Raw genomic sequence first — 15238 nt, forward strand, 5'->3', positions numbered from 1 at the left:
AAAGATAACAATGCTCCGCGCGGAATTTTTAAGCGTGCCTGCGACCTAGCTTATGCATTCTCCTCTTCTTCGGTCACTGTTCCTTCAAGCAGTCACCACTCCCGCGGATAGAAAATCTCCCTTTCCGCTTTATGGTACATTTGTGTGGTTGTAATCACGTGTGCGCTATCTTCTTGGCTATCGTGGGCGGCGATAGCACTGATTGTTATAAATGCCCAGTATTTCCCGATAATGTCTTTGTGCGCTCCTTTTCTAAACTACTGTGAGATACAACAACTACCTCGTCGCTGCGTGCGCGATAAAAAAGAGGAAGGCGTCACTGGTTTGGCCCCGGGAGTGATGGCTTCTTAAATAAACAGTGATCCCGGGAGAGAAAAGTGCGTACGCTTGGAACCTGGCGGGGTAAAACAAGTCGTGCGGGAGCGTTATCGTCTTGGTGGGTCGACGCTCGCGCGACTACCTTGAAATTGCAACCGACTGTGCAGGCATTGCATTCAATGACCATAGTTTCATGTGATTACTTGGTTTATTTCAACGTATGTGGTAAGATGAGTTTGACATCTGCAATAAAATGGCGCAGGCTGTAGAATGAGGCTTTTTAAAACAAAGCCGTTTATCTCTACCCCTCAAGGGTTCTTTCACGACCGTTGGTGTTAACGGGAAACTCCAGCGAACAAATGAAAGAATTTCCTGGCACCGCTGGGAATCGAGCGTGGAACTACTACACTAAGAAAGCGAGAGCCCGTTGTCTTGCCGCTTAAGCTACGAGCCCACGCAAACAAGTGAAAGGCAGGTGGTGTACTCACCAAGCACATCTACAGGTTAACCCCCTGCATGTTCGCTGAATGCCACATGGAAGAGTCACGCGACCTCTCGCGCCGCTGTGCGGTCCGCCCACGGCCCGTGTAGCTGCCCTGTGCCCGGTTTGCGCATGTGCTGAGTTAAAAATTAAAAGGAAGCTCACACCAATGCATGACATCTCCCTTCTAGTACGCAAATGTGCTACTGTGGCCTCCAGTGTTCAAGTAAAAAATCACAGCTCCTTGTCACTCGTCCTCACGCCAAACCAAGGAACACATTCAAATACTCCTTGATGGTCAGGCCATCACTCCAAGCCCCAGGATAAAGATTCTGGGCCTAGATCTCCAGGCCAACACCAAGAGTGACGTATCCTTGCAGCGCCTCAAACACAGCATTCACCAAATCATACACATGATCAGGCGAGTTGCCACCAAGAAGCGAGGCCTAAAGGAATCCGATACTTTAATTAAACCCTTTGTCCGCACGAGAATAACGTCAACCACCTGTCTTCTTCTGAGCAGGGGGACATACAGATGCTTTATATAATGATTAGAAAGGCGGGTGAGCAGGCCATTGGCCTATCCATGAGTGCGTCCACAGAGAGGCTGCTAAGCACGGGGCTCCACAACACGGTGGAAGAGCTGATAGAAGGCAATCTTTCTAACCAGAAGCTCCGACTCAGAACTGCGGCGGGTCCCCGCATGTTTCACCACATTGGCTGCGCACCACAGAATATCACTCCGCTTGATGTATTCCCGGACTCTTGGCTACTAAAACTAAAGATGCTCCCTGTGCTTAGAAATATGAACCCCTCACACGACGAGGGTCGCCAACAAGCACTGGCTCAGGCGCTCAACACCACCCCCGGTGGGGATCATGCACTAATTTACGCAGATGCTTCTCAACATCTCGGGCAGGAATACGCCATCATTGTGGCTACCTCCAGAACCAACCTCCTTGCGTGTACCTCACTCTAGACCCAAGAAATGACGGCAGCAAAAAAGGCAGCCATCACCTTAGCTCTCACTCAACCAGGGGTTCGGAAGGTAGTGACCGATTCACAGCAAGCCTACCGGAATTACGAGTCGCGTTGGGTGTCCCGGCCGGCACTGCGTGCACTATAAAACCACTCCCAAAACGGTTCCATTCAGCAGATCGAGACACCTGCTCACGCTTCCATGGAGGGCAGAGAATACGCCCACCAACAAGCCTGGGCTTTTACCTCCCGTGCTATGGAGCTGCAAGAGCACAGTCACCCGCTTGTCACGTTCACGGAGATAACCCAGCTTTATCTCCTTTAGAGACAGACCCTACCTTCGCCTTACCCTCACCTTTCCATAGAAGAACAAACTACCGTACGGCTCATACAATCCGGATCCTTCCCACAACCGACGCGTCTTCACTAAATGCGCCCGAGTCGCTACGACGCCTAATGTAGATTTTGCTCAGAAGTAGGAACACTCCGCCACATAATCAGAGTGTGCGACTTTAGCCCTGAGCTCCCTCCTCTCTTTCCGTCAACTACCCAACAAGAGAAGGGAGATGCTGCTGTCCAGCACCTCTCTGCCTACCCTGCTTCAGCTGGTGGACCGAGCACAGGCGGCGCCGACTGCATATGGGTTCCAGTGAAGAAGGAACCACTCCCCTGGGTCGCACTCTGGGCGGTGCAATAATCTCAATCGAAGTATTTTCTCCTACACCTCCGTATCCTCCTCCAGCTCCCCTCCTGCTCCTCCTCCTGCGTTTCTGCCGCAAAACTTGTCGCCTCTGTCCGCGGCGCAGAGACGGAGAAGCAAGATCGTGTAATACCGGGTTTCAGCTTCCTTCAATTTGATAACAAAAGAGTTTTCCACTCATGTGCTACACCAATACAACTCAACCAACCACCGTTGATGCATCATGCATTGATTTAACGTTACCAAGAATAACTCTTTGTGGCAATTAATGGTGTGGTTCAGTGCCTTTCACTTCCCTCGGGTTTCACTATTTGTACAGCGACGTGAGTAAATTGAAGTGACGTTGCATGGGTATACATTGTGGTTGCCCTTTACAACTTTGCCTTCCAACCATATTTATCGGGTGGATTGGTGCGATTGATTTTTTATTTAGTTGATGTTCTCCAAAATGCAGAATGAAATGTTTGGCTTATAAGCATTCTACGCCCGTACATCAGCTTCTAGTGTAAGGCCAATGGAGCTCATTTTGTACAGTCTACATCGAATCTATGCACTTATGTTATCTTTAGCACAGATCTTATCTTGCAAAAAGGACACGCTAGAAATTATGCATTAAAGAAGCGTTATATCACTAGCAATAATTTCAGCAAATACGAATCGTAAACACACAGACACCACGCACACGCACTGCGCTGTTAACGGCGAAATTTACACAAGCATGGTAGGATAATCCCTCACGCAAAGCGGAATAACTCAGCCATCCGTATTTGTCAAGCCATGCCAGTTGAAATTTCTGCTTCTGTTTCGTGTCTGTAACGCAGTCCATCTCGTAGATTCTATCAGACATCCGGGCGGACATGAGAAGCTGGTGCTTTGTAACAACGTCAATGTGGTTAACATTTCGCTGCAGCCCAAATGTCGAGTCTGCTGTAATGAGCTCCCCATTTGTGTTTTAAAATGCTTGCATTGTTCTCTGTCTAGTTTTCAATGCGTCGTGCATAAATGTCCTTAGTCTGCCTGAAGGCATGTACTATCCAGTGACTTTTCTGTTAGGCCACCCCCTTTAGGTGCAGCTAGGTACCACTCCTGGATACGGTAGAGCATTTCAGCAAGAAAAAATAATAACGCAAAGGCGGAGTTGTCTGACCATACTTATGTGGTTAGGGATGTTCTGTGCAAGTTGAGCAAAATCTTGCTCCGGTTGTAATTTTGTCATGAGATCTGAGGAAAGAATTATAATGAGGTCCTACCAGTCTGCTTTCAAACGTTAATTTAGAACATACTTTTTAGTGGACGCGTGCGCTGCCATGGTTCAGCCGAGTACACATTGCCGGTTTAAAGCTTAACAATAAAACAGCTGGGGCGGCACTAAATAGGACGCACAGAAATTTTGTAGTGTTCGTTGGCGACTCAGGAAATGGAAATCATGTTGGGAAGCTACCTGGTCGCCCAGAAAACTGGGAGCACTGGGAAGTTGTACAGGGAAGTTGCACATGACCTTCAGGCTTTGGTCGATGCTCGAAACCAGTCAGCATTTTGTTGCCCGCAGTGCACCAAGAAAACATGCCTAATGGCATGGCCTAGCGTACATAAATGCTAGACTACCGTGTTTCAGCATAAAACGGACAGTAATGGTACAGTTAAACGCAAACTGCACTCAAAATTTCGCCCTCTTGAAAACAATATGTTCGTATACTCTGCTGACAAAATAAGCAGAATGCACAGTTTAACTGCTGAAACACGCGCGTGGACGCTGCAATCTACCAGGAAAAATCTGCGATTTTGAAACCGAAATCGAGGGGAACGCGGCCATTGAAGTGACGTTGCAGACGGACAGCGGGTGACCGGGCAGACAGCAGCTCGGGCGGAAAGCCTTGGGCGCAAGCTCTACGATCGCACGGGGCAACAAACGGGTAAAGCGTTCGCAGCAAATCTCGACCGGTTCTCCAGCTGTGTGGCCGGCCAGAGGAAGAAGCCCCGGCCGGCCGGAGCGTCACAGGCGCCTCATGGCTGTTTACGCGATCCGCCGGCAGGTGCAGCGTGGTCTGCGGCGAAGCCTTTTTGAATGCCTCTGACTGATTAAAGAGGCGTTTCACGGTGCTAGAACTCATATACCAACTGATTTGGTGGTACGTACCACACATTCAAAAAAATTCCCCGCATTTTCCCGAGGGGAAGAATGTGAAAGTGCGAATGCAGGAGTGGAATTTGCGCGGTTCGGTAATGTTCGCGAAAGAGAGATCACACACACACACACACAACTACAAAGAAAGAAAGATGGGGGTATGTGCCATGTCAGCTGCCGGGCAGCGCGCGCCCATCTCCCCCCGTTGCCAAGGAAGACGAGGAGATTCCTGGCCAATCCCCCACGTGGGTATGTGCCATGTCAGCGGCCAGGCTGCGCGCGCCCATCTCCACGTGCGCGGACATCGCCGGTGGACGCAGGTTCAGGGTCGCTTAAGAAGTGCATTGCACTTAAAAAAATTTGATCGAGGTAAAATTTGAGCGCAGTTGGCCTTTAAGGTACTCGCTTGGTTGACAGCGACCGTGATGTTTCAAACTAAAGCATGGTTTAAGGCTACGGCATAATATATTGGCGAAAAATTGCAAAGTTGTTTAAAGTGATAATTCCTGGGTCATTTTGGTTACTAAGTAATTCTAACTATTTCTCAAAATTTCATTCATGCGTTATTTTATGGCGTATAACAGTAGTGGATCCAAGCAAAATCATATCAGTCACACCAGAATGAGAAGGCGAGGAAGGGGGGCGGGGTCAACGGAAGTGTGCTGGTGTTTTTGAGAGGGCCTGTGGTCTGTAGCCTGTTTTTTTACTTACGACATTCGTTCGTCACGCCGAATCGATTGAGCATAGACAGAACGATACTATCGAGCCAACGAAACTTAAAAAAAAGTCCAGAAAGAGGTAAAGGAAAATTCTACTAGAAAGGCACGTTCGTTTCTTCGCCACAAGTACGAAGCTCCTTCAGTTGCGCGCACTGCAATGATGACTTTAAAATTGGGTCTAGCAGCGGAGGCAGGCGCCGGTATGAAAAGAAGTAACAAAAGTCGCGATAACGGGCATACCATGCCACAGCGGCTACCTCACATGGAGTTGCGTGCCTGTAATTGAAGTAAACTATTAAAGCTGCGGCGTGAACAAATACATTTTTAACTCTTCATGTATTTTAACTGTTCACGTACATCCCGGACAGTGGTAACTCTTCATATAGTTAACGCTGTCCCGATACGCTCTGAGTAACCCTTGCCAACTTTGTGCATCATAGGATATTTAGTCGTTTATACGAGTTGAATTTACGTTTTTTCTGATCCAAAGTTACCTATCAGCTTCATAGTGGGCGCGCGTTTCAACAACCATTTAAAATGCAAATATTACATTAAAATAAAACGAGACATAATTTTGTTGGCTCGCACACACAAAACATCGTGTAAATATTAGGAATGGATTATTTAAATATTAGCAACCGGCTCCGCACCTAGTTTCTACGGATTACTAAAGATCCACAAACCTGGCGTCCCCCTTCGCCCGATCCTAGACTTCACATCAAACTTGCGCCGACCCCTTTCAAATTTCCTGCGCCGCATCCTCGCCCCACTCGCCGGGAAGACGTCGACTCATGTGCGCAACTCCAGCCACTTCGAGCAACTTGCGTCACAGGTGTGCATTGACGAAGACGAGAGTCTCGTCTCGTTCAACGTCGTGTAATTGTTCACTAGTGTTCCTGTACCTTTGGCTGTATCCGCTTCCCGAACTGCCCTCGAAAATGACGCAACCCTAAAAGAAAGGACGCCGCTCACTGCTGACGAGCTGTGCCACATACTGGTGTTCTGCTTGGCCAGCACATATTTTTCGGACAGTGGACAAATTTTCAAACAATAAACTGAAACCGCAATGGGGGCCTCCATCTCTGTAACAATAGCTAACTTGACGATGGAGCACGTAGAAGGGAAGGCTTTGAACTCCTTCCTGCCGCAGCCTAAACTTTTTCTTCGGTATGTAGACGACTGTTTCTGCATAGTGAAGACCTCCGTAGTTGACAGCCTGGAAAAACGCATAAATTCCGTTTGCGCCACCATCGATTTCACGGTTGAATGTGAACGAGACGGCTACATTCCATGTATTGCCGCCCAAGTAACAGGAGGAGGCAAGTGCCTGGTGTTCTCCATTCACAGGAAGCCGAAGCACACCGGCCGCTAGCTTCATTTTAATTCGGCCCACCCCGCTAACCAGAAAGCCTCTGTTGTGTCCTCTTTATTTAACAGAGCTGATGCAATTTGCTCGTCCGCATCCGAACGTAAAAAAGAAGTAAGCCGTGTAATTGCGGAACTCCAGAAAAACGGCTACCCGAAAAAGCTCAAGCACTCCGTAACCCGCCGCAAAGAGCAGGACAGAGTGACAAACTCTCCAAAGACATCAAGAGTCGGAAATCTGAAACGCGTGCCCGTGCCGTATATCTCAGAAACGAGCGAGGCCTTGGCCCGCATTTTCAGAGGAGTAGGAATGCGCATCACCCACAAGCCTTCGACAACCATAGGCCGCATAATCCTTACAGAAATGCCATATATGGCCCATATATAAATTATATGTGGCCATATATATTTATATATGTGTTCATCTATGGGTACCACTTGCCATATATGGCGACAGAAAGGGCCATATCAGGCGTGGTCAGCCCATATATGGAGTCAAATATGGCCTTATATGGCCCCACGTAGATCCATATATGACGCGTCCAACCCATATATGGATCCAATTACAGCCATATATGACCCAGCCATCCCATATATGGTGCCACGTACAGCCGAATATGTCTCGGCCAACCCATATATGGCGCCTTGTTCCCCCATATATAGCGCTAGATGCTTCTTTATATTGCCGCGAACCATGTGTAAATTTATTGTTTGTTTTGCAGCCTGCCCATGCCCGGCTGTGTTATCTGCGTCCCAAGCGAAGCGCGTCTTCCATTATTTTTTTTATGCCGCATGGGCTATCACATTCAAATAACCAGACTGTCTCGCCCTAACGTCACGGGGCGGCCTTTCTAGCATCCACAGTGGTCCCGCGTAATTCGCGCCAAAAGCCCCGAATCCTCACCTAGTGGTACGTGGCGTCGGAAAAACTTAGGAAATCATCGTACTAGCGAACACTAAACCGATACAGAGGTAAAAGAGGCGACGAAACACACGCTAGAACTTCAACTAAGTTTACGCAACAGAAAAAAATTCCCCCGCATTTCCCCGAGGGGGAGAATGTGAAAGTGCGAATGCACGGTTGTCGGCCCGCTTGCGGCGCTTGCGCTCGGCCCCCGCAGCCCACCCCCTCGCCGCCTTCTCTTCCATCGGGTTTGTAGTATCACGTGTACACCACGCAGTTATCAAGCCGCTATAACGCCGCTGAGTCGCCAACGCACGCCGCTGACGACGTAGTTTGAATGCGTTAAAGATATAAGGCGCGTCTAACACTGATATCACCGTCGCGTCTGTGGCTTGGTCGGTAGCGCGTCGCGCTGCGGCCCGCAAAGTCCTCGGATCGAAACCTGGCGCCGGATGCTGTTTTTTCTTTAAACAGCACTGCGGACGCCAACGCCGCCGACGCCGCCGCCGCCGGCGGTGGATGGTTTGGGGTCGCTTATAAAGAGCATTCGCTCTTAAAAAAGGCTATATGTACAGGTGCCCCAAAAATAATACGGGGTACGGGAGCGGTGGCCGGAGCGGGCAAAACTGCATGCCAGCGCGATCTATCTGTAGATGCGCCGCAGATAGCGAGAGTGCGCGGGCACATCCGGCTGTCCCGTCTCGATGTTCTGATGCTCGCCTTATCGCCGGCTCAAGCGAAGCCGGTCTGCTGCAATCCCTGCTCGCCAGGGGCGCTTTCGGAGCTTCATGAAGGCCTGTTTATGCAGAGCCAGCGAAGAAAGCTTCGTCTTGAGCGGGGGGTCCGCTTTCTGCTTCGTCATGAATGACACCGATTACACTATGGGTGCCTGCCGTGCCTCGCGATCCGCTTGATTTTGAATCACGTGACAAGGACAATGCTTGGCTCAAGCTAACGCAAAAAAACGAGCAAGAAAAATTCATGCGCGTATTGGCTGCATTGCTTTGATGGTTCCAATCAGTGCTCAAGAGAATTGAGAAAGTGAGCGGAGTGGAGGCCAGTTGCTTCAAAACAAATCGGCTTTATTACATCAAGTGAAATAAACTACAAGAAAAGGGAATATAGTCAACTTAGCGCGGGCTCTGCGGCAATATCTTCCACTCATGAAAAAATGATTCAAAGGTACTGACAATGAAACAAATAGTTAAAACAGACTTCTTTGACCTACACAAGAGTTTAATAACGGGTGAAGTTGCCACCCACATTGATTACTTCTGCAATGCGCCGAGGCAACGAATCATATATAGAGTAATAACGTATCCGGGCAACTCCCGAAGTTTCCCATTCCTCTCATACTGCCTCCCAAAGGTGACTATGTTCTGAAGACATCTGAATTTCTGATGTGAATAACACGTGCAAGCTTTCACTTCAAGGTTGTAAAAGCGTTTTAAATACATTCGCATATGCGGCTTTGGCGTGCGGTTCAGAAGCTGGGCACCTTGATCGTTTGTCTGCGCCTGCGCGGTCTGTCCTGCATTTACAGGAAGTTTTGCGTGCGCTAAACTAGTATATTTTATGCACGCAGCCTGCTTCGCCGACAATGCAATCTCACTTTCACTGTGCGGCAGTGTGCGTGCCCTAGGCGCGTTCCTTGGCCGCGTTCGTTTGGTTACCGCATCAACGTTCATGGTATCATCTAGATAATCAAGAGCACAACACGCCCACATGCACATATATATCAGCGGGTATTGTAGCACTTTCCAGTGCAAGAAAGGAAGATGCCGCCTCGAGTACCACTAAGCGCCAGGCGGGAAATCGTCCTTCTTTCAAGGAGTTCCGCAACGTGAGATCTGTCGTCGTACTGGGAGGTCTATGACTGCTGTGAATAGAATTATTCAAGCCTACCGGGACGAAGACGGTCGCCTTGCCGACGCTCCACGTTCGGGCCGCCGGCGCTGCACTTCCGACGAGCTGGACCGTCTGCACTTCCGACGAGCTGGACGTCTCATCGTTGCTGCAGCCTTCGAAGATCCTTTTCAAAGTGCGAGGGAAATCCGCGATGTCGTGAACCTCAACGTCAGTCTGAGCACAATTAGAAACCGTCTGAAAGACGCAGGTCTAAACGGATGTGTGGCGGCGCAAAAGCCGTACTTAACGGCGAAACAGAAGGAACAACGCCTCGCATTTGCTCGTGCTCACGAGCAGTGGACTGTGGACGACTGTCGAGAGGTTGTCTTCACCGACGAATCAACCTTCTCCACGAGATGGGACCAACAACGGCGTGTATGGCGTCCAGCAAGTTGCAGGTACCCCGCAAACTTATTCATTTGTATAAAGCGAGAGGGATTCTTTTAGAAAGCTCTTTCATTTGCACGCCAGTAATATAGTAGAGACGTTCAATTTCTTGCGTGTTTTTATGTAGTTGTTAAGCCACAAAGTGATTATTTCTCTCTATTATTTCTTGAAATGACATAAGTGAAACTTTTGAGTTAATCGTCCTTTTAAATTATATACTTTGTGGGAACGGGTGGGAACTTCAACTTCAACGGGTCTCAGTACCACTAAATATTATGTTTCCTCATCAGATACCTGCCGGCCTTTATGACGCAAGTCTTCAGCAGCGGTCGTTGTTGCGTGAACGTCTGGGGAGCTGTCAGCGCAGAAGGCCTCGGTCCACTGGTCCGTCTGCCACCGAACTTCAACGCTGGCAGCTACTGCGACCTTCTTGAACAACATCTGCTCCCCTATGTGCTGGACGGGCCTTTTAAAGATGGCCTTTTTTTCTTCAGCAAGATTACAGCCCCGTCCACACTGCGCGTAAGGTAAAAGCCTTGCTAGAAGAACGAGCTGTTCGGTTGCTGGACTGGACACCTAAAGGCGCTGATTTAAATATAATCGAGAATGTCTGGGGATACCTCAAGAGCCGAATTTCTCGTTGTAATCATGCCACAACTGCAGACGACCTTGGGAGGCAGTAAGAGAGGAATGGAAAACTATTCCAGAGTTGCCCGGATACGTTGATACTCTGTATGAGTCGTTGCCTCGGTGCATTGCAGAAGTGATCAATGTGGGTGGCAACTTCACCCGTTATTGAACTCTTGTGTAGGTCGAAGAAGTCTGTTTTAACTGTTTGTTTCATTGTCAGTACCTTTGAATCATTTTTCCATGAGTGCAAGATATTGCCGCAGAGCCCGCGCTAAGTTGACTATATTCCCATTTCTTGTAGTTTATTTCACTTTATGTAATAAAGCCGATTTGTTTTGAAGCAACTGGCCTCCACTCCGCTCACTTTCTCAATTCTCTTGAGCACTGATTGGAACCATCAAAGCAATGCAGCCAATACGCGCATGAATTTTTCTTGCTCGTTTTTTTGCGTTAGCTTGAGCCAAGCATTGTCCTTGTCACGTGATTCAAAATCAAGCGGATCGCGAGGCACGGCAGGCACCCATAGTGTAATCGGTGTCATTCATGACGAAGCAGAAAGCGGACCCCCCGCTCAAGACGAAGCTTTCTTCGCTGGCTCTGCATAAACAGGCCTTCATGAAGCTCCGAAAGCGCCCCTGGCGAGCAGGGATTGCAGCAGACCGGCTTCGCTTGAGCCGGCGATAAGGCGAGCATCAGAACATCGAGACGGGACAGCCGGATGTGCCCGCGCACTCTTGCTATCTGCAGGGCATCTACAGATAGATCGCGCTGGCATGCAGTTTTGCCCGCTCCGGCCACCGCTCCCGTGCTCCGTATTATTTTTGGGGCACCTGTACATGAAGCGTGGAAAGGGTAAAACCAGTGAACACAAACCAAATAAAATAAAATAGTATCGCATTCTTCACACTTGCTCATATAACAGAGCCACCTCACAGTGGCCGCCAATAACACTCGGCGTAAATTAAACTTACACGTGTGTTCGGCTATCACCCCTCACCCGTGCACAACCTGCTCCCCCTCTCCAAAAAACCGATTTCTTTTTCAGACAGTGCCAAGGATGGTGAACTGATGCACCTTTCCCTTTCTCTGTTTATCATGAAGGCCTCAGAAATTCCTAGTTCAATCTGCGAGGAAGACCTGTACAGGATGCGTGTGCGCAGAAAATCTGGAGTGCAATCCTTACACCTCCGGCATTGATCAGCCAGGTGGCCAGCCCCCATCTGCGCCTTCACAGCCACTTGGTACTTTTTCAGCCTTACATTAAGGCACCTGCCTGTTTGACCGACGTAGCATTTCTTGCACGACAGGGGGACCCTGTAGACTACGCCAATCGTACAATCCACAAACCTACTTTTGTGCTTCGTGTCACAGCGGGGCTTTGTGCAAGGGTTGTTCACCTTACGCAGCATCTTGGAGAGCTTCTCAGGTGCCGAGAATACAACCTGCACACCGCACTTTCCACCGACCTTTTTCAGGTGGTGGGACACTTGATGCACGTACGGAACAGCCGCCACAGGCGCTTTTTGTCTTTGGCTTTCCGAACCTGGCAAGCGGTCACTTTTCAAATCCTGGACAAGGTTCTCCGCCACAGAGGACACAACTTCTCATGGAAAACCTGCCGCTCTCAGTCATTCAGCTTGTTCAAGCAAACTACCCTGCATTTTATGCTGGCACGACCTGGTGAGCGCCGCACTCATAACGTTCATCGCAATGCCACGTTTCACCAGCTTGGAATGGGCTGACTGGTAGGGCAGGATGCCCTTTTTACTATGAGGCGCATACGGCCAACACGTCTGATCACCGCCCAGGTGCAGGCGCACATCCAGAAACTGCAGAACGCCCATCTCAGGCAAATAGTGCGTGAACGTCAGACCGCCTGCGCACTCACACAAAGTGCGTAGCACATGACCTACAATATTATCTGTATCACCGGGCACAACCTGGTCTAACACAACAAGGAAATCATCCACATAGACCAGGTTGTGCCCGGTGATATAGATAATATTGTAGGTCATGTGCTACGCACTTTTTGTGAGTGCGCAGGAGGTCTGACTTTAACGCACTATTTGCCTGAGATGGGCGTTCTGCAGTTTCTGGATGTGCGCCTGCACCTGGGCAGTGATCAGCCGTGGTGGCAGTATGCGCCTCGTAGTAAAAAGGGCATCCCGCCCTACCAGTCAGCCCATTCCAAGCTGGTGAAACGTGGCATTGCGAAGAAAGTTATGAGGGCGGCGCTCACCAGGTCGTGCCTGCATAAAATGCAGGCTAGTTTGCTTGAGCAAGCTGAACGACTGAGAGCGGCAAGTTTTCCATCAGAAGTTGTGTCCTCTGTGGCGGAGAACCTTGTCAAGGATTTGAAGGTGACCGCTTGCCAGGTTCGGAAAGCCAAAGACAAAAAGTGCCTGTGGTGGCTGTTCCGTACGTGCATCAAGTGTCCCACCGCCTGAAAAAGGTCGGTGGAAAGTGCGGTGTGCAGGTTGTATTCTCGGCACCTTAGAAGCTCTGCAAGATGCTGCGTAAGGTGAAGAACCCTTGCACAAAGCCCGGCTGTGACACGAAGCACCAAAGTAAAGTATGTTTGTGGATTGTGCGATTGGCGTAGTCTACAGGATCCCCCGGTCGTGCAAGAAATGCTACGTCGGTCAAACAGGCAAGTGCCTTAATGCAAGGCTGAAAAAGCACCTGCGTACAAAAATAATGCGCAACCACGTCGTATAGCACAGAAAAAAATCGCAACACAAATCGAACGCACCGTCATTTCTTTTAATGGCCTGTACAGTCTCATTACCGGTCTCAAAACCGTTCTTAAATTACCAGTCTCAAAACCGTTCCTGTATTGTAAGCAGATTGTACCGTGCTGATTACTTCCAGATATTGGCTAGGTTGTCACAAGCTACTCTATAGGTCGTGTCTGGGCCGCGCCTCTTATCTCATCCTGTGCGCTACGGCGTGACGTTTCTAATTTGGAACTATGGAACAGCAAAGCCACTCGCGATAAGATGACCAGGCGTTGGCGCGCACGTTAGATTGAGAGCAAAGCCGGCAATGCTACTTTGTTTTTTTGTTTTGTTTTTAATGAGCGAAACGCTTGCAATCAGGGCTGCACACAACGCATGTATTTCGGCTTGGCCTTCCGCTGATCACTGTGCAAATCGAGTGGCATTGAACACCGCGGTATTCGCCAGGTTTTTCGGAGCACTAAAGCAATGCTTGGCAGCAGTTTTGCCGCAAATATCCGTTTTTGGAGCAAGATGGCAAAGGAAAAATTGTTCAGGGCACACCTCCCCAACGCCAACAATCGCCGTGGTAATAGGTACGAATTCAATGACAAGAAGGGCGTACAGTTGAGCTTGCCTTCTTTGTGAGCAGGTGCAGCGTGATGACTTTGGAGGAGTTGAGGCGATTCACCAGAGGCAACGTCCAATGAAGTCTCAAACCTTCATCGACTTGGGGCCCCAACCAAGACTCAAACCCACTGCGCGAAACAACAATAAAAAATACATTGATAAGAATCCTGAATCGACGTTCAAGGTGTTACTAAGGCAATCATAAAACGGCTATGCCGCTTCAAGTTCACCTTATGAGCAAGAGTGTGCGCGCCGAACGCGCGTTTACTTCTAATAAAACTTTTTGTACCTGCAAGGCTGGGATATATTTACACATTAGTTTCCACTCCAAGACGACTGACATGTCTCATTAACTTCCCGTTACATGCGCGAAGTATTTTGAAAACAGAAGAGTGCGATCGGTCGGCTTTTTTGGAAATTACTTTAACTTGTGCAAACCTAATTTGCTTACCTGTCATCTTTGGAGAAGACGAGAAACTTGGGCAAACTGTTCCTCCCTGTGTTGCTGCACCAGAGAGCTGCGCAGGACTGGTGACGCTCTTTCCTCCGCGGCCCCATATTTAGAATACATTCGAATATACTTTATAATGCAGCGAAACTTTAACCCCGTGGAGGCGTCGAGGTAACCCGCGCAACACTTCGCACGCCGGCTCGCTTACGCACGCACCGAATTGGCCCGCCGCAGGCGCTGATAGAAAGAAAAAAAAATATTGGCGCCGGTGTGCTGTTGCGCATGCGTGAGGAGGCGCGGAAGCATGCGCGGTGTGGAAAGAAAGAAAGGCTAAGGGAAAGGGAAGGGACACGCCGCAGCACCCTGCCGCTAGGATCTCCACAATTTCGGAAACCGAAACTAGCCAGAGTCGCCGACCAGTGCTAACGTCACTAGCGCAGAATGATCTTCTGTGATCTACAATGTTCTGGATGTAAATCGACGGTTCCAGAAACACTCGCGTAAATATATAAAAGCCTGTAGAGCAGACGCCATGGCATTCGAATCGTCGCGCTTGCCTTCGCGCGTCACTTTGTTGAGTGCTGCTTCGCCGCCTGTATTCTTTTAGTTTTTAGAGGAGCACAAATTCGCTCCAATAAACGTGTTTTCCTTCAAAACAACTGCGTCGTCTCTGGCTTCGTGACATCTGGTAGAGGTGCTGGGTACATGCACCCTCAGCCCTCTTAAATTTGTCAAGCAAACTCAACTTGTGCCAGCCACCGACAGCAAGGCCCAGAGCCGGAGTTTGAACTCATCATCATCATCATCATCACCAGCCTGTCTACGCCCACTGCAGGGCAAAGGCCTCTCCCAATATTCTCCAATTACCTCGGTCCTGTGCCAAATGTGACCAATTTATCCCCGCAAACTTCTTGATCTCATCTGC

This window comes from Haemaphysalis longicornis, unplaced genomic scaffold (genome assembly GCF_048455015.1).
Source record: "Haemaphysalis longicornis isolate Haplotype H1 unplaced genomic scaffold, Haemaphysalis longicornis Haplotype H1 scaffold_83, whole genome shotgun sequence".
In the NCBI taxonomy this organism is placed as follows: Eukaryota; Metazoa; Arthropoda; class Arachnida; order Ixodida; family Ixodidae; genus Haemaphysalis; species Haemaphysalis longicornis.